Raw genomic sequence first — 20,822 nt, 5'->3', positions numbered from 1 at the left:
TCTGTGTTCTGGCATCAGTTGTTATTTAAAAACAAACAAACAAAAAAACCACTTTGCACCAACATGGTTTTGAATTTCTTGCAACTACTGATTGGTTTGGCTACCTGTCAAAAATATTTTGCCTGCTCATTTCGTGCTGCAGTGGTTCCAAGCAGGCTTCAGCTTTCCTCCTGCAGAGCCCTTGGAAGAAGAATGCCATCAGGCAGCCTCCGCAGGCTCGCTTGGGGTCTCTCCTGGACCACCACTTCAGTCTGGAAATCAGTCCCTGATGTTCTTCTCTCCTCCTCTCATCAGTGTGATAAGATGACTGGTAGTGCTGGAAAGAAAGCTAGCACGGAAAGAAAGTAGCATGACATAGATCACATTTTTCTTGGGGAAAGGTTTGATCGGTCTGCCTGGTTCCTACAAAACCTTCCTTTTCCTGTTATAGCAGCAGTGCGGGCAGATGTGAAGTTCCTTTTCTGTGTAATCCTTCCAGTACAAGGCATTTTATGATAGTGATAAAAACTTGATTCAAACATTTTCACTTTTTCTATAGTTATGCTTGAAATCTTTGCGTATGAAAGATGGTAATTTCCTTTTCTGGAACACAGTTTTGGATTGGAGAGGGAAGCAAGGGAAGTGGTTCATACTCTAACCTAGGAGATGAAGGCTTTGCACCAGGGGTCAGAGGACAGAGTGATGTTCCCACTTGTGCCACCACCCTCCTGTCTGAGCTCAGACCAGGGGTGTGACTCCTCACTACCACGGTTTCTTCTCGTGCAAAGTGGCGCTGATGACGATTCCTGACTTGATGAGCTATTTACTTGAATGCAAACTAGATGTGTAAACTGTGTAAATGTGTAAGTTAACATTCTAGTTCCCCACTATGCGCTAGGGTGCTATATCATAGGCTAAAATACCCAAAATATTAGAAAATGATTGTATATACCCCATGCATCTAATTCTAGCAATTCCTATTCCATGGTAGCAAGAGAGAGGAGCTCTGTGGAGAAAGCTTGCCATGTGGATATGGGATTACTATATTAACTTATTTTAACTGAGCACAAACACATTTCTTTCCCTGCTTTTTCAAAGCAAAAGAGATTTTATGTGTCTGTTTTCCCAGTATCTCCTACAGAAAAATCAATGAAAATATTCCTTCGTATGTGGAGGCTTTTTCTTCACAGAGTTTATGAAAGGAAGAAAGTTCTTCAAATTGTCACACAAAGGAAGCGTCTCCTGTTATGATTCAGTCTTTCCTAGGCACAGTCCTGTTCTCCTGGGAACTGCATAAATCCAACACTAAAGCGGCAGGGAGGAAAAGACAAGTCGTTTCAGAAATATGAGCTGCCGAATTAGCATTTTCTCCCATTACTGCAGGCCTCACGAAGAATGCTTATAATAGGTCTTCTGGTTTTGCTCACCCAAAAGGAATATACTCAGAGTTGCAGAACATCTGGTGCTTGATGATTTTTCATGTGTTCTGGAAACGTGGCTGTCATACATGCATCCTCACCGGTATTTTTGAAGAATGCATTTCCACAACACATTTTGTCGAACTTGGACTGGATGCTTTATCATGGGGGCAAAGAGCATACATATTTTTCCCGTCTGGCTGAAGTCATTCGCACCTGGCTGGGTGTTTACCACACCGGTGCCCAATGCAGTCACACAGGTAGCGGCCCAAACTTTTTCGGCTTTGCATAAAGTAATCAACTGGGTGAAATTTGGAGCCTATTGAAATCAGTGGGATTATTGCCATTGAGTTCTTAATGGGACCACAATACACTAAACTCCAGCTTAACCTTTCCAGAAATTTCCCTTGCTACTTTTGGCTTGAATTATAAAAACGGACAGATGCTGGAGAACCAAAGGAAGAAAATATGACCCTTTCCCTTTTAAATGTGACCTCGTGCAAAGCGCTGTGTTGTTGAGGAGTGACAAAGCAAATCCCATCTCAATACCTTGTGGATCTGTTTTTATCTTTCTATGCTTAGGTCAGTGTTCTGTAACTCTCATTTGCCAATTAAGCTACATAAGAGGCTACAGGATGTAGTTTTGCAGACACTTCTTCAGGCAACAAAACTGATTTGAGGAGACGAAGACCTTCTCCCCTCCCTGTTGTTCCCTCTCTTGCAGTACCCGGTAGTAGCAGTAGTATCAGCAGATAAACAAGATTGGGGAACTACCAACCTGAGATCAGCTTTAACCCAAGAAAAGTGATTGGTATAATCCAGATCTGTCTTGCAGTCCAGTTCATCCTGCGACTGCACAAATAGTTGAGCGTACAGAGGTAAAAGCTGTGCTACCAGCAGAAATGCTCTGGAAACCAAAACCGAAGGCAACCTGCCGGGTTCTTCTCTTCCCTCCCCTCTTCCAGGGCCAGGATGGCGGTGGGAAGGCTGAATCCTTCCTCTCAGGGGCAGGGAGCTGGACGTCAGCAAGTAAAAAAGGTATTTCTGAGGAATATGCTCCACCACCTGTCTTCACAGGAAGTTTTGTTCATAATCAAATGGTTGACCCTCACTTGGGCGCATCCCTTGCCTCATGGCTAGGTTTGGGGAGGATGACTCATGGCAGGATGGGAGAGTAATGATTTCCCTGCAGAGCTGGGCTGGAAAATGCCACTAGTTGTTAAAGTAATTTCAATGGTGCTGTTCAGTGAAGAGAAACATTAAAACCTGAAACTGTTGCCAAGATTTGGGTTAGCAAATGTGCATCTCTGCTTATGAGGAAGAATATGCAGAAACAAGTGCTTTATCTCCTGTATTTAAGGATGCAAGTAACCCGGTTCACTGAGATCCTTATTGCAGTCTGGGACTGCTACATGCCACTGTAATCAAAGTAATAATCACCAGCAGTAAAGGCCCAGATAGTCAGTCCGCTCATAGAAAAGGAGGCTCTTTTGAGATTCAAGCTGGAGAAAAAGCAATGCACCATTTAGCTGGAGAAAAAAAGATGTGCAGTTTTGGGGAAAAATATAAAACAAAGATATATTCCATCTAGGACAGAAGCAATAAGCTAACTGTAGGAAAGAGAGCTCTGGATGTTGGGAGTCCAGGCCAGCTAGGATCTGGAGCTTCGTCCAAGTCCCCACACAGGCTCTGCACAGACTGAAATCCATCTCTCATGCCTCAGCGCCTCTCGCCCTTGGCATGATCCCGGCCTCCCCGAACCCAGCAGGAGTTCTGTCAATGGCGTCAACAGAGGCAGGAATTCACCTCAAATAGACCATGGTTTTCTGGAAGGTCTGATGCAGTTCAGCAAAGATTTGGGACATGCAATGCCACGGAGTCTGTCTTGTTCTTGCTTGATGCCAGGAATGCCAGGCTGCGTGCTCCGCGGGTGCAGGCTATCAGCTGTGTCTTTGATCTGTTGTTATGTTTGTGTATGATACATGAAGAAAAGGGGTGAAAAAGTGATTTGATATGCATGCCCTGGCTTTGGAAAAAAAAATGCATTTTGGATTTTTAAGTAAACCAAAACATCTGAAATAAATGTAAGGTTCCAAAATTCACTTTGCATGATTAATGCTTTTGAATAATTTACGGTTAACTTTCCAATAAATGAGAATCTTTAGTTTCCTGTTAGATAGCTGCTGCTCAATAAAAGATTTTGAAATTGGATGTTACAGGTCATGGAATTGTATTTATATACCCATTTCATGCTTCAGAAAATCAGCTTCTTAAAATGTAATACTTGATTACAGAAAAATGCTGCCTCTCAAAATAAATAAATAAAATGGCTGCTGTTCCTTTTCCTATCAGAGGGAGGATGTAACAGTCTAGGTGAGCTATGAGAAGTAGCATCAAAATGCCAGATGCTCTAATGAAGCTGTTGCGCTTACCTTTTTTAAAAACAACTGGCAAGTTCTGTTTTATCAGAAAATGAGTTCCCTGTCATCTAATAAAGCAGATACCCAGGACTGGCTGTGAACCAACTAGGGGATTTGGAAGTGTGTGTTTGCTGGAGAGGGTAATGTTAATGGGTGCTTTGAATCTGCTCTCGCTTCCACTCGTGCAATAAAGTTTTACGGTGGCTTCCTGAGCTGAGCCGCCCTGGATGTCATTAGGGATACGTGGGCATGCAGTGCTGGTGAAACGGCTGCACGGGATGATGAGAAACTCTGGCTGAAGAAAATGGCATGGGCTTGTACCTTTGTTCAGTGGGTGCTGGGGCAACCTGCTTTGCTGGATGCTCCTGGAAAATTCCCCGAGGAGCCTCTGGCAGCAAGCCTGGAGCAGAGGGATGTCTGGAGGAGCAAGCTCCTCGCCCAGCAAGCATTGCCTGATCGTGATGTTATTGCTCTGAAGGAAATGTTGATGTGCACATACAGATATTTCATGCTACAGGAGCTGCAGCTGGTTGGTTTGTCGGGACCATACGTGTTCCTGCCGTGATCCTTACCTTCTCTGTATGGTTTGTGGGACGAGCTCTGCCACTCTCCACAAAGAGGATTTGAGGTCCTTCAGAGGGACTAGCCAAAGCAACAAGAACATTCTCCTGAGATTTTTTTCTTTTTTTTTTAAATGTATTCTTTCTTGCACATGAAGGAATTACAGCCTAGAAAATACTGTTCAATATTATGTTTTGCTAATTCAGCTGTGATTGTGATCCTCAGCTAGCGAAAAAGGTTTCTAAGGGTTTGTTTCTTGTTTGTTTTAACCAAAACTCTCTGAACAACAGTGATCTTCTAGTATGGTAGTCACCTTTTTCTAGGGCCAGAGGTACATAGCTTATTGTAGATCAGTGTGGTATGTGCCACTCTTCCATTTTCTCAGACTCTAAATGTCCATTTTCCCAATTTTGTATGACTTCCTGCTGCTGAAATTGCCTTTTAAGCAAAAATGTCACTCTAAATGGCTATTTCCACATCAAAAGATATTTGCGTAAAAGTATGCCTCTCTTCAAAAATGGTGGTCTTTCCCTTAGAAATTATGTGTACCTTGGTAAAGATGTTTATGGAAATGTTCACATTTAGAGGTTGTAAAGGGAGACAAAAATGAAATACAAAATCCACCTAAAATTTATCAGCACAAATATTTCACAGCGTTCTTGTCAGCATGGGGGTAAGGAGCAACAACGTGTGAAGAATGGCTCATTTGCTTTTAAGGAGAGGCTGGACCTGGAAAGACTCTGCTGCCATCACACAGAATTGCTAATGCAATCAGTGCCTGTCTCGCCTTTCAGCCCGATTCTGGAAATGTAATATATTCTAAAAGTAAGATTTCATCTCTTTTTCTCTGACAGCAGTTTGAAAGACACCTTCAAAGGAATCCCAGCACCATTTAGCATTTGGAAACCAAGTTTTCCTGGATTGCATGTTCCAGCATTCTGCTACGCTCAAGGTTTTGGTTTGCAGGAAGGTACCAATGTTGCTATCAATTCAACTTTTTATGCAAAGACAATCCCATACCTTGTAAGGTTTCTGCATTATTAGTATACTTCTGAAGTTGGCAAGAAATCATGAAGGTGGCTTTTGTAGCAAAGTAGCTAGAAATAATGGAGCTTACCACCCAAAGCACTTGTGAGGTCTTGCATAGAGGTAAAATGCCTTAATTTACAGGTATTTCATTCACAATATCCAGAAGTCTGAGCTTACGGTGTGTTGGTTCTAAAAGTACAACATATGCAGAGTGATGGCAGGCAAAAATGACCGATGTGTACAAGTAGGCAATTATTATATGTAAAGTTCAAATAGCAATGTGAGAACTCAGTGTTAGAATTGAAAGGGGTGTGTGACTTCAGACTGCACATGCTACCAGCTCAGCTTTTGATTTGCAGAATTTGCATGATGGTTGGATTTCAATGCTGGAAGTTTATTTCTGAATGTTCATTTCTCTTCTGAAAATATTAAAGGCTCCAAAGAAAAATGATGCCCCACAGTGTCAGAGCAGGAAAAAGAGTTCTGTTCCTAAACTGGATTATACCTATAATCATATTACTCAATCTCTATCTCATTATGCAACTCCATCACCATCTCATCTTTCCTGCAAAAGATGATCGACCACCCTCTTTTAATTTATTCCCATCTCTTATACTGCTGAATCAGAAATCAGTTTCATATTCTAAATGTCCTCAGTATATCACTTCATGATTTTTTTTTGTTTTGTTTGTTTGTTTTTTTTAATAAGTGCTATAATATCTGATGCTTTGCAAGACTCTCTCCTGTAATTTCAGGATCTTGTGAACTTTTGAGAATTCCTCTCTGTTTACATGGCAGGAATGGTCTGGCTCATTTTTCTCCCTGAACCTTTTTCCCAGTGTCTACTTGTATATTATAGTTTTAATCTAAACTTGACTAGGTGAGCAATTTAAATGATGTTAGGAAAACCCTTCCAAATCATAATGGATGTTTCTATGCATAAGGCTGAAGATCTCATGTGCTGTGCAAATTCTTTCAGTGAGAGAAAGCAGCTAGAAAATGGAAGGAGGTTAGGGATTAAACATATCTTTTCAACTTTAAAGTCAAGGCTTGGAAGGCGAAGACAGTTGCTGTAGGCATTATTTACAGACACCGTGTACAGTGCCAGCTATACTGAGAAGAGACCAAAACCCCACGTCTGTTTTGCAGTGTTTATGATCAGTGTAATTATATGCTAAAATAACACAGGCGGCAAGTAGCATTAGAAACTGTATACTGTTTTGCAAAATAGGATAAACAGCTGAAATGATCATCTGAAAATAGACATAATGTAATTACAGACCTTAGCACGTGTGTCCAATAACAAACATTAGTCTTAGTTTTAAATTACAGATCAATATTTTGCAGCTCCTAATGTATCCTGCAAGGAGATTACCTTGTCAGCCAGGAGCTGCAGCAATGCCACGCTGCTGCTGCAAGACCCTGCACTTCCCTTCTTTGAACTTCTGAGGTTCCTCTCCGCCCACCTCTCCGACCTGTCCAGGTCCTTCTGAATGGCAGCACAGCCTTCTGGTTTATCGGCCACTCCTCCCAGTTTTGGATCGTCAGCAAACTTGCTGAGGGTGCACTCTGTCCCTTCATCCAGGTCATTGATGAAGAAGTTGAACAAGACTGGACCCACTACTGACCCCTGGGGGACACCGCTAGCTACAGGCCTCCGACTAGGCTCTGTGCCACTGATCACAACCCTCTGAGCTCTGCCATTCAGCCACTTCTCAATCCACCTCACTGTCTGTTCGTCTAACCCACACTTCCTGAGCTTGCCTATGAGGATGTTATGGGAGACAGTGTCAAAAGTCTTGCTGAAGTCAAGGGAGACAGCATCCACTGCTCTCCCCTCATCTACCCAGCCAGTCATTCCACCAGAGAAGGCTATCAGATTGGTTAGGCATGATTTCCCCTTGGTGAAGCCATGCTGACTACTCCTGATCACCTTCTTGTCCTTCATATACTTGGAAAGGGATGCTGAAATCTGTTCCAGCGTATGACATCTGCAACATCTCTGCACTGTAATGGTAGCTCTGTTTCTCACAAAATATGGGGGTAAACATAATACAGTAGCCTTTAGCAGTATGGGGGCAGATGGGACTAGAGTCCTTTTACATCTAACTATTTACATCTCGTTTAGGTTTTCAAAGATAGTCTGTTCTGCAAAAAGTGCAGACATCAGAGTTGTGGGTGGGTTTTGAGGAAAAAGCAGGCGGTACTTCCACTTTAAAAAATAGGGGGAAAAGAAAAATAAGACTGCCAGTTAGAGAAGCAGAGGAGTTAATTTTCTAACACAGATGTGAGCTGAGGTGAAGTTGTTCAAAGCCTTGAAATCGAAGCTATTTCATTTAGAGATGACAATAGGAGAGCTTAGAGGGTTGAAATATAGAAAGATAATGGACAACACAAAACACACTGGCTCTGTTCTGCCTTCTGGCCTCACACATCTGAGGGTTATTGGGTGTTACAGTGCAGAGATTTGAAACTACTCAACCCTTTTATTCCAGCAACTGAACATTGCCTTTAATACCCGTTTCTGTATAATGGAGGCATGATGATCCTTTTCCCCTTTTTTTTTTTAATTTTTTCTGTTGCAATATCATTGTACATGAGATCATAAATCCTTCTGGTCACTCTGTTTGAATTGTTAACGTCTGCACATTTGTTCTGGTAAGTGTAATAAATATCTTGAACAAAAGGCAACAGTGAAAGTTAGCAAAAAAACATGTAGATGAAATTCCTGTCCACACAGACAACAATAAAATGTCTTACACAGGCACCACTGAAATCCTTTGCCTATTGCACTGGAAGCCTGTTGCATCGGAAGACAAGGGCATTGTACAGAGTTAGGTATAATGGGGCCCTGAGCTGCTACTGTAAAACAAACCCATAATAACCATGTTTAAGTTCTGTGCAAGTCCTCTCCTCCGGAATGATTTTCCCCTTAGATGCATTTGCAGAAGCAGCACAAACAAGAGCTATATTGATCAAGAGGTTTTTAAAAAAAAGAAAAACCCAAAGCTGCAGTGCTAAAATTGTTTCTCCTAGCTTGAGACTCTGAGAAGAATTCAATATGCTATGTTTCAATATGCTATATTCAATATAATTCAATATGCTGTATTCAATCCTGCCTTCCCTCCTCAACATTTTAAATAATGCAGTCAGCAGCAGCACTTCGGAGGCAATGGGCAGCGGCAGGTGTAGCTTGGCTGAAGACAGCCATAGTGTAGCTATTGGTAGTTTAAACCAATGGTTCCCATTAACTCTTCACTAAGTGCGTACCATTGCTTCCTCTCCTGTCAGGGACATTTCTGCAGTGAAAGCCCAGTCGTTATATGACCAGAGCTTTTATGTGTACCTGACAGTTCAGCGCTTCACCAGAGCGTCAGGTTCACTTTATGAGCAGTAATTTCTTGCCTAGTTCCCTGCTCACTTAGATTTGAGGAATGTGCAAGAACAAGTGGTCTGGAGCATGCTGCTGCTGCCTCTTCTGGGCTGTCTTCTTCCCTCCGGGCTCTTCAGGCCAGGTAGGGAACAGCCCACGGACTGGATGAACAGTTGCCACCTGCTCCGACTGGCCAGCTTTCCTCCATACACACATCTCTGTGCGGCTGTTTAAATACACATGAACAGAATAAAAATGCTGTAGAACCACAATTCATCCCCAAAAGTTTTTTGTGTTGGCAGAAGCATATGTTCAATACTACAAGTGTGGGTGATTAATCCTGAGATGCCTGTTCTTGTAGTAATACAGACATGAGCTTTTTATGGCAGTATTGCCTGACCTTTGCTCAGATCTCTATAGCCACCGAACATAAGTACTAAATATTCTCTTAAACGCCACACTGAAATGAGTATGTGACAGAAGCTGAGAGTTGATTTTGTTCAGTAACAGTAAAAAAAAAAAAAAAAGCAATACTGCACACTTGTCCTCACTGATGTGCCCGTTCTATGACAGGAGAGAGTATCTCTGCCTTCATTCTCTGTCACTGTTTCCCACTTAGAAATGCACAGCTGCAACCAGTATCTTTTTGTATTTTTGTTACAGCAGCAGTGTAGATAAACACACAGTTGGTATTGTTAACCAAAATCAAATTAATAATTAAAAGAAAAAGTAGTTTTACATAATCAGAATTTTACATAAGTATTTTATGAGTCTAGAGATAAAGCTAAGAAATTTATCCTACTTGTTATGATGCCAACTTTAATGTTAATTAACAAAATCAGACAGCAATTAAACCGTGATCAAATTAGTCTTCATTCATTCATTATATATAACTTCTGTATGGAGAAACTACCTGGAAATGTAAAAGTTGGGTCTTGTCTCCTGCAATGCCACGAAACAGAACTAACAGCAAAAAGTGACAGACTTAGCACAGGAATATTGATGCACACAGCAGAGGGAAATTACATTCTAGCACAAGCCCTTAAAAAGGGTACTGTAATTCTGTTTAACCAAAATTCATATTTAACAACAAATGATATGGTTTTCTACAAAACATCTCATGCTGCCACATGCAAACTCCTGTTACTTAAGTACATCCTGTTTGGGCGCTTTTAAGTTTTTCCAATGCCTCAAAATTACTTGGTATTTTTCACTTTCAGTCTTGTTAGATATATATTTTTAAGACAACACGCATAACTGCAGCAGTTCCTGTTTCTTCGTCTTCACCTGCTATAAGATCCAGCATGTCACCAATTTTCACCTGGAAACAGAGAGAGAAGATGAACGATCATAAATATTTTCTGGGGAAAGCAAATTCCCACAGTGTTCGTGCAATTTTAATTTTGTTCCTTTCTTTCCATTTATTATTCTTATCTCACAGGAGAGGAGGAAGGAAGGCTCTACTAGCCCTGTTATGGATCCTCCAGCTATGATTTTCTAAGAAAGCCCAGGCACTAAGCAATAAAATGTCTCGTCATGACCCTCCCTGCCAAGGTCTTTACCCTTCCTCTCTAAGAACCAAATCCTAACTCTGTGAAAAAGGTGTAATGTAGTAATTTTTAGTCATGATAGATAGTACTGACTGACGTTTCCTACCAACCTCTTTTGTATCAGCACAGACATAAAACAGCAAAATTCAAAATTCTCCCTCCTTGCTTAAAAACAGTTTAAAGTATTTTAAAGAACAGAGTACCGGTCAACTATTTATGCTCCTTTCAAAGTTCACAAAAGACAGCACTATACCTCTCAAAAACTAGCCCCAGCTTGAAGTGATCAGGAATTAAAGCTCCTCTTCCTGCTGCCCTCTGACCACAGGAACTGGATCACCCTTGCACGGAGGGTGTGTAGGACTGCGTTTGTCGCCCTTCTGGGAAGTTCTGCTGAGAAGCAGCATGAGCAGCTGGGTCTCCTACCCTCTGACTCGTCTTCCAAATGCTTCCTTTCCTGCTCTATTACAGATCCAATAACCTTTCCTGAGCAAGCCCAGTTTCCCTTTCTATCACGAAACATTCTTTTTCTTTAATCGTGTGCCTGCTCCACCAGTATCTTTCGTAGATTTAACGATTTCTGCTCCGTCAACCGCAACTATAATTTCCTTCAGCAACTAATAAAGTTGTGTCCTTGCTGCCATCTGCCTTCTCTCCACTTTCACCCTTAGTTTTTACTCTCTAATACCGCATGTCTCCTCTCTTAGGAATAGTGTCTTACCTGGGGAACTACTGTCACTCACACACAGAGCTGGATGTGGTCTTAGCAATGCTAGTCACCTTTGAAGAGCGATTTAGTGGCTAGCTCTTCTGACCCAAGTAAAAGGAGTGAGAAGAGGTCACGCCTTGGCTATTTTCTTGCACTGTATTAGAAGTATTAAAATTTCAAAAAGTCTTACAGTTCTACTTTTCTTCCATAGTTTTTCTCCATTCAGCCGGAGTTCATTATTGTAGAATGCATCTTCTACTTTACTGAAGGAAAACAAGGTTTTATTGCAGCAAAGGAGGTTTTCGAACTATGTTAAGTATAGGGATTTTTCTGTCCATAGGGGTAATGCTTCCAACAACATCTACTGGTTCTTTTAAAAATATTTTTTTCATAGTTTAAAAACTTGTGTTATACATGTGTTTATAGTTGTTACTTGGTTGTAATGTTTTCTAAGTTATTTAGTATTTTGAATATCAATACTGAATATCAAGAATAAATTTTATTCAAAAACTCCATTGCTGGGTCGCTAGCAGCACCCTGCTGTATTAAAATTGATTGATAGAATAGAAAACATGCTTTTTGTGCTATTCTTCGTGCTGTCTTCTTGCATTTTGCTCTTTGTTCAGACAACTGAAGCAACATTCTTATTTCAGAGTTTCTTAAGATGCACAGTCGATTGGAAATCAAATATTATTTTCTCTTCTTTTTTAATTAAGGTGGTTTCAGGTACCAGACTTAACTTCCTTAACCTGCTACCTCAACCTCTCAAGTTCAAGTAACTTCACAACCCTTTTAAAAAATGTTTCTCTAGGGGAAAAAAAAAAATCACAATTTGTAAGGATATCTGACTGAATATATACAAAGCGGTGAGGTGTACAAAACAAATAATACAGATTTTTTTATTATTATTATTTCTGTGTGTTATAATAGGTTTAGGTGTTACTTTGTAGCATTAGTCGGTGAAGATGTTTCAGGCAGAAGTGCAGTACACTGACAGTGACCCTTTCTAGTTATTTGCTTATTCTAAAGATTGTGAGTATGATCGTAATGAGTATGGTGATGAGGTTTTCAACAATAAAAGGATACTTAAATAGAAAATAAGGATGTTAATAACAATACCAGGAAGTCCGGAAAAATTATTTGCATTGTTTTGGGTTTTATTTGAGGAGATCTTCTACAATAATTAAAGTCAAGTCACTATCCCATTGAACTGAGCAGAAAGCAAACATTGGCTCTAATAAATGCATTTTAAGGCTCCGTTTTGGAGTAGTATATATGTGGTAGTTCTGTTGAATTGAATTTGAGTTGCAGTGTTTTTTTACAAATGGGGGGAATGTCATATATCGTAATGATAAGTGTAATTCTGAAGTTGCCGAATCCGGCACTGAAGCTAGGAAGGAAAAGATCTAAGTTAGTTGGCTCCCAACGGACAACCCAGACTTCTTGGTTCTCTAGGTTCCCTTCTGCCGTCCAGCAGCAGAGCCAGACACCCTGGAAAGCATCGTGTTCCCCGAGCAACGGGCAGCTGCTGGACAGGCTGAAAACAGGGGTGTGCCTATGGTCCGCTCTCCTTCTGGGCCCGAAAGGGCTGGTGGGATCCTCTTGAGAACGGGAGTTTGCGCTCATTATTTCAATGCCTTTATGTATGTGGGGGGGTCCTTCTTCTAAAACATCGTGCAGGACAAAGTTTCCCGGCTAGAGGTGCCCCCACCTGCCGTCACTGCTCCCACCTGCCCACGGCTGCCCTTGGGCTCCCCCTCGGAACCTGGCTGCTGTGATGCAAAGACGTGGGAATTCAGAAGGCTGGAGGGAGTCAGTTACGGCTGGGGAGGCAGAAGGATCGGGCACTTGGTGCTTGGCCCGGTACATTTCACGTGACGTACGGCGGAGACCTGTAGGTGAGGAGCAGAACCGCGGACACTCTACTGTCCGGTGAGTGTCCTATCTGCTAGATTAATTAGTCGTCATCCTCTGCTAAAGATTAATAAACAGACAATAATTACGGTTGACTGAGGGCGGACTATGCTTTAATTATCTAGTGTAATAATATTGTCATTTTGTTCTGCTAACATTGTGTTACGGGAGGGCATGTGTAAGAGAAGGAGCGACTTTTTCATGTTATTCTTAAGTATGAAGTAAAATAACAGCAGTTCGATACACAGAGCTTGTGAAATTTAGCCAATATTATCTCCTTAGAACAGCAGCTTTTTTGGTGTTCTCATCATTTACTTAGCTTTACTAGGTTACCTTTACTTCAAAGAAATTGCTGTGTGTCTTTCACTGCGTGCTGAAAGTGAGGAGATTGAACTTTTTTTCCCTGTACTCTACGGAATATTTAATGTTACTAGCAAACACACGTATCTTATCTTTTGGCCAAAATGTAGGGAACAGTTCACCTCATCAGACACACAAAAAAATCAAGTAGAATACTTTTCACTGAGGCCTGTGAGTTTTATATAGGAAGCAATGTACCACCATGAAGGTATAAAAGGAATAAACATCTCATAATGCGTAATGTCTAAAAGCATGTATTTTTAATAGCAGGTTCTTACAGTTGATAATGAAGAATTAGAGACATTTCTTCCAGCCTTCATGAACATATTAATATTAAAGTTTTTCGTAGATAATCTGCATTCAAGAAACAGCAGCTACACACTTATCCATGCGTTAACGAACTGAACAATACCATCTTGTGCAAGCGTTTAAATTACTGAATAACAAATCCTTCTATAAAACTGGTAACAGTATTTTTTATTATATTACAGTATATTAGTTAAGATAATGATTCATTTTAATTTGTAATTATAATACGCTTCTGTTGTGAAAATGGAATTGTATTCTGTATGTGGTATGTATGCACTTTTGTACTTTTACAAGTATATAAATATATGTATACTTATATATAATAGTCATATATAAGTAGGTATATATGTATATAAATAGTTGTAACTTGAAAATGATCAGTCAGACTTTCTTAAAGAATGATTGCAGGGGCAGAGAATTGCCTTGATCACAAGATTCTTTTTATTATGTATCATCAGCAAGACCTCTCGTCTTTGTATTGTGTTTTTATTTGGCACCAAATATAAAATCCGGTATTTTGAAGCTTCATTAGTTCTGATGCTCATTGGACCATTTGCTTTTAATTGCATGCTGGCAGTTTTCAAATCAAAAACATAATTCCAAAATAATAACTCTTTGTTTCAAAGGTGTGAAACAAAATGTTTTAATTTCATCTTATTTGACCTGAGTCTGGGATAGCTTTGGTTTTCCTGATGTTGCATCTTTTAGAAAGTTAGCTGTTAACCAAGATATGTTCTGAGCTTCAGTTTTCACTTTTCTCCAGTTTTTATTAAGGAATGATTATTCAGATCTTCCTTTATCTTTTCCTTCCAGCTTGCTTGTCTTACCTTAGAGGAATTCTCCTAAAGCATTCTTCCAATCTGAGTAGCAGTAGTAGCGCTGAGTAGTGAAAAGGAGGGAAAAAAAAAAAAATTCTGTTGTATATCCCCACTTAGATATTTTGTGTTGTCCCCTGCTCCCCCTTATTTTCTTCCCTTCTGGCTCTGTAATTACTAGTTTACCAGCTTCTAGTGGTTTGCTCCAATTCTGCAGTATAGGAATTGGCTTGAAAACCTAAACATTTTGATTTCCATTTGAAAATATTCTGTAGTAGGATCAGCTGATTTGCTTACTTGCACCTCAGGCACGAAAGGATTGTGTGTCTTGTGCATGTCCGCATTTTGTGCCACACCCCTTAGAGCTAAGCCTGATACGGTGTAGTAAAGTCTAAGATCCAAAAATTGACTATCAGTGTATATGGGATATCAGGGCAAAATATGACATTTAGTGTTACATACTTTTCTTAAAGTATAACATAGCTTTCTGATGACGCAGTAGGAAATACACTATCTTCTTGGGATTTTTCGTAAAGAACTGTAATGGCTTAACCTAAGTTCATAAGTAGTATTGAGTTAGTAACACTGGGTATTGACCTTCGCCAGTACTTATCGGGTGGTTTACAGGTTGGTGTGGGCCAGTTAGGTTTCACATTGGTATGTCTTTACAGAGTTTGCACAAGTTTAAGCGAAGTGATTTTTAGAACTGTTAAGCTGCCATAATTTATATGTAGATCAATTCATAAATGCAAATCCTGAAGGAAGGAATTATGTGGGATAAAAGGAGTAGATATCTAAGGCGTTTATAGTGGCTCTACGTCCACCTGAAGGAGATTTTCCGGTGGCAAAATGGTGAAGGCAGTTCTCTTAAGGATGCTGTTTGCAAGGCTATGTATTGGGGCTATACTGAAGATGAACGTGTCAGAGGCTATTTTGGCTCCTCAAATGGTCCAGTATGAGCAGCTTTTATAACTCCATCCATGTTTTGCTTTGTCTGGATGTATGTGCTACCTGTCGTGGTGCTGTAGTACAAAATCTTACCCTGAATGTGAAAGAAGTCACAGCTACTCAGTATTCAAGTGTTTGCAGGGTTTTTTAACAATATTTTGAGATTATTTTAAATAAATTTCTATACAACAGTATTAGAAAGGAAGACTAAGACTAAATTTTTTATTTTTTCCAGTACAGATTCTCTCTCTCTTTTATTTCATCACAATTCCCACACGGACGCTGTAAGTACAGTTTTGATAGATTAGTTGCCTTATTCTCTAGCTCCGGACAGAACCAGGCCCGTCTTTTTTAGTAACATTGACAAATTTCAGACCTTGGCTAAAGGATAGGCACGAAGAGTTGAACGAAAGCTATTTGAAAAAGGAATGTAACTGTGGAAAATGTAAAATATTCTGGGGCCAAGTAAACATAATGCTGGGTGTAGATGAACATAATCAGCATGTGACAGTTTATCAATTGTAAGCGTCAGTTTGCAGCTGTGTACTCATGATGGCCAGTGAGATCTGATCGGGGTGTTTGCTTTGTAGATCCCCAACAGATTTAAAATATCTTTTTATGGACATGTCCACAGATGTTTATCTCAAGTAATTTGCAAAATCAGTTTTCAGGGAAACAGAAATACAACTCGGTCTTTTATAGGAGAGGTAAGGCTAAAATCATGCTATAATAAAACAAATATTTGTTTTTTTCCTTACAAAAAGCATGTTTGTGTTGTTTAGAGGCTGTTGGCTGCCAGTAAGAAAAAAATGAGTGTTAATGCAAATCTACAGATTCCTCTGTTTTGAATTAATGCAATCCATATCAAAAGACAGGGTTTTTAACTGAAAATTTATTCCAGCACGTATATTGCACTTTACAGTGAGTTCTGCTTCTGTGATGACTTTAGATTATGACCCACAATGATAATATAAAAGCGTTTGACTGTAATAAGAAGTAGGCACTTAGTACAGGGTGGAGAATTTAATGCAGACAACTTCCATCTATATCTTGCCAAGGTAGTTTATTATTCTGGAGAAGGTTAAATGACTTTTATTTTTTCTCCTTATCAGAAAAAGATGTACAGTTTTAAACAAGTTCCTGGCTATCTTACATTGTTCGCAGTATAGTTTACATGCTTGATAGGACTATAGATGGCTGAGAAAGTCATTAAAATAGCTGGCTAGTGCAAAAGTTCAGACTGGAAATCACCGATGGGCTGTTAATGACCAGTGGCTGTAGATTAAAAATAGTTATAAAAATATACGTCCTGATTCCAGAAGGTGCTGATACCACTTTGTTTTTGTTTTGTTCTTTAGTGAGATGGAAGATGAACTCAGCTGAAATCACTGATGATGATGAAGGTAAAATGTTACACTTTGTGTAATTTATAATCAGGCAAAAATATCTATTGAATGAAAACTTTCATAACCTGATGAAGAATGCAGCTGCATCAAGGAAAATTGTATTAATGATTTTTGAAAAGCTATCTAAAACATCCTACTATTTTTTTTTTGTTCATGGTATTTTCTCCTCTATTTCCTTCCTCCCACTCCAAAAAACCCTTCTTCCTACCGTAACTTTATTTATTTATACTTTCAGCTCTTCTTCGGGGAAGAAAATGGCATTTACTAGATGTTTTTATGGTTCCTTGCATAATAAAAAATTGACTTTGGGGTGGCCTTAACATGCACTTATTATATAAGTGATAAAAAAGAGTTATGTTGTTCAAAATACATTTTCATAAAAAGAAACAAAGCACAAAAGATATTGTTTTAAGGGTATCATGGTTTTCTGGAGAGAGTGCTTTATCATTCTAAACCTTCTCTTTTTCCAGTAGAAATTCCTAGAAAAGATATTGTGAAAGTAGAAACAGAAAATGAAGATGAAGCTCTAGACTTCTCGGTAACACCCAGATCTTCTGAGGAACACTCACTGGATGGCGCAGTTGGTTGCCTACAGGAATCCAACAAACAGAAACAGACCTTGCTTGGTTGTGATGGTTCAGGGAGCCAGCAAGATGTCTTACCCGGTGTGAAGAAAAGACGCTTTGCACAAGAGATGACTTCTCTATACACAGCTCTGATTTTTCTGTTTGCATCTTGTAGGCTAAATTTATTGCTGTTACAGGCAAAATGCAAGTCACTTAACTAGTTTTACATTAGTAATGAGTTAGAGTCAAGTATAGCTAATCTTGACCCAATCTGCACACATTACTTGTCTGGCTATTTCTTTAAATGATGTGGGAGCTGTCATATTTATGAAACACATTTATAGGTTCATTTACTCATTTGGAAGTTTTTTTGTTGTTTTTCATAGAACATAGGAACAGGTAGTGGTTTGGATTAACTAAGTTTGACTGATTATAGCCCCTCTCATGTCACACAGTCCTTGGCTATTCAGTGGGAGAAATAGGGCTGTAACTTTGCCATCTATGAACGGATTTTGATGTCAGTGAGGCAGGTATGAATGTACATATTGACTGAAAGATAAAAATGCAGGCATGCAGAAGATTTCAACAGATAAGAATGGAAGGTATTACAACTTCTGAACTGGTGCAACATCCCAGCTGTGACAATCCAGACATTTGTCTAACCAGTGAAGGAGAGTCCATAATCTTTTCAGTTATCCTATTCTAGTGTTTCACCTCTCATGTTTGAATTCTATATGTTGGATTTTGATTTTGTTGTATCTACTTCCTAAGAATTATTTGCAATATCCATGTGTTTGCAAAAAAAAAAAGAAAAAAAAAAGAAAAATCACTGTAAATATTTACTGTAAATATTTACTGTAAGTTGATAAAATGCTTGCTTCAGATTTCAAACAATGAGGAAGAGTTAGAAAATGATTGAGAACATGAGTTTCTTAAGAACTTAGTGCTGTTTTTTATAGAAACCATTTAGAAGATGAGAAATCCAGTGAATCTACACTTCCTTGCCTTTCAGAATTAAAGAAATCTTAGACTCCCCTTTTTAAAAAGACAGTATCAAGATACTATGTTTTTAGGTTTTTATTGTTTGAATTGAATAATATTTTAATTTTACTCATTCTCAGAAACCTGTTCAGGAGTTGTACAACGTTGCAAAGATAAAAATAGCTATATAAACCTTTCACATCAGAAAGAAGAGAATAAGCATAATTTTGGTGTCTGATAGCCTTGGCAGTGTTTTCAAAAGCTAACCTAAAGAGAATGTTGAAACATTAAATGCAGTTGGTGGAGGCAGTGGCAAGGTCACAGGACTAGGAGTCAGAAAATCTGGATTCTGTTCTTGGCTCTGTTGCTGACTTGTTGCCACCCAAGTTCTCTGCAGCCCAAGATCCTCATATGCAAGGTGGAGGATAATGCCACTTAATTTGGGAGAGTATTTAGAGCTCTGTGGGGTAAAAGTGTTTAGGATTACAATTGCATTTCTATACTATGGGGAAAGCCATGAACCAACACAAAAAACAATGAAATGAAACAAAACAAAAAAACCCCTAAATAATACTTTACTGTATTTTTAATTGATTTTTTTTCTAATGCATTTATTAATTTGATATATGTAACAGAATTAAGTCCTCTGGAGAAAATTTGGCAGTGCATATTTATGTAATGATACCTGCTTAAGAGGCACGCATTTATAGCTAATATTTTTAAGGCAGTTTTGCTAATACAGTATTTATTCATTCAAAGGGCCCCCATTCAAACATGAAGAACAGAGACACTGGCTCACCCACTCAGGTAAATACAGAGCAGCCAAACAAGAACAAGAATCCTAATACAGCACGGCTCTGTGAAGAAGAAGCCTTCAGTGACATAAGCACTCCATGTTATAAAAAACCTCTCTATGGCATCTCACACAAAATTACAGAGAAGAAGAACCCACCAGGAACATAGCAGTTTGCTTCTTACGATTTGTTTGAAAAAATCAGTCCCAGCAGTCCCTCGCATCTTCAGACTTTGAACGATCAGCGCACAAGAGACTCTGCTGCAACCATTGCTGTGACAGCTGCCACCACAGATTCCGATCCAAATATATATTCTTTGATACCGAAAATGCTTTACACACTTAACACCCTCAATTCCAATGTGAGCCAGCTTCACAGCAAAGTTGACCTGTTGTCTCTGGAGGTCAGCCGAATTAAGAAGCAAGTCAGTCCAGCAGAGTCTGTCGCAGAGTTCAAGCCTCCTCCTGAGTACCGGCTGACTTCTGCAGAGCTCAAACAAATGATGGATCAAAGCACATCAGGTGGAGACTTAGCCTGCCGGTTGCTAGTGCAGCTCTTCAACGATGATGAATTCAACAGAAACTGCAGTGCGTGCGGCTTCCTCAACAGAAGCAAACTTGATTCTCTTCATCTGCAGCTTATCCGTAACTATGTGGAAGTTTGTTATCCTTCTGTGAAGAACACAGCTGTGTGGCATGTGGAGTGTTTGCCTCAAGTCAGTGATTTTTTCCATAGATTTTGGGCCAAAAGGGAGATGGAAAATAGTCAACAGAATGTGCAATCATCCAGTTTTTATGAGACTGAACAGGTAGAATCCTCTCATTTTATTGAGGATAAAGAGCAGGAAGAAGCTCCTAATCCAGACTTCCCTGTGCCTTCTCCGTATTTGCTGTCTGATAAGGAGGTAAGAGAGATAGCACAGCAGAGCCTTTCAGTTGGAAACTTCGCTGCCCGGCTTCTGGTAAGACTCTTTCCAGAACTCTTTACTCCAGAGAATCTCAGACTGCAATATAACCACTCAGGTGCTTGTAACAAAAAACAACTCGATCCCATCAGACTGAGACTGATCTGTCATTACGTGGAAGCAGTTTACCCCGTGGAGAAAAAGGAAGAAGTGTGGCGTTACGAATGTATACCGAGCATTGATGAAAGATGCCGGCGTCCTAACAGGAAAAAGGGTGATATACTGAAGGCGGCAAAGAAAGCAAGAAAGTGACTGGCTCTTGAAATTCCTAAGACTTTGACCACTAAATTATTTGTCAGGATTACACTTTGTTTTAGACCTCCCTGAGGGGCCTGTCGGGAGCTGAGGGCGCTCAGCAGCTAGGACAGTTAGGCACTAAGATTGTTGCTTGTTAATGTGTGTGTGTGTCGCATATACATGGGCACTGCAGCAGTGGGAAGTGGCTTACTACGTTTGTGCATGGGTAAAGATCATAAGTCATCAGTGATAGAGCTATTCATGACTCATTAAGAACATGACTTTCACTGGTGCAAATACATGTATTAAAACTGTATTAGTCCACTCCCCATTTCTGCATCTTCCTTTTTTATCACTTTCTAATAACAAAGTTTTTTTTTTTTTTTTAACTACATCATTGTGCTCTTCAGGGGCAGTTTTTCATTATACCCTTATAAAACAGGCATGTTAGTGAATTGAAAGTTTGAAGTTTAACCTTCATTTAAATTTACA

The 20,822-nt window shown here is 39.6% G+C and overlaps 1 pseudogene; it reads left to right on the top strand.

Moving 5' to 3' along the window:
- The first annotated feature begins 16,751 nt into the window (after positions 1-16,751).
- Positions 16,752-19,976, top strand: LOC136993660 (BEN domain-containing protein 3-like; annotated as a pseudogene).
- The last annotated feature ends 846 nt before the right edge of the window (positions 19,977-20,822 follow it).

The sequence above is a fragment of the Apteryx mantelli genome, chromosome 19 (assembly GCF_036417845.1).
Source record: "Apteryx mantelli isolate bAptMan1 chromosome 19, bAptMan1.hap1, whole genome shotgun sequence".
Taxonomy (NCBI): domain Eukaryota; kingdom Metazoa; phylum Chordata; class Aves; order Apterygiformes; family Apterygidae; genus Apteryx; species Apteryx mantelli.
The sequence above is the reverse complement of the archived record's forward strand: the minus strand, read 5'-3'. Positions and strand labels throughout refer to the sequence as shown.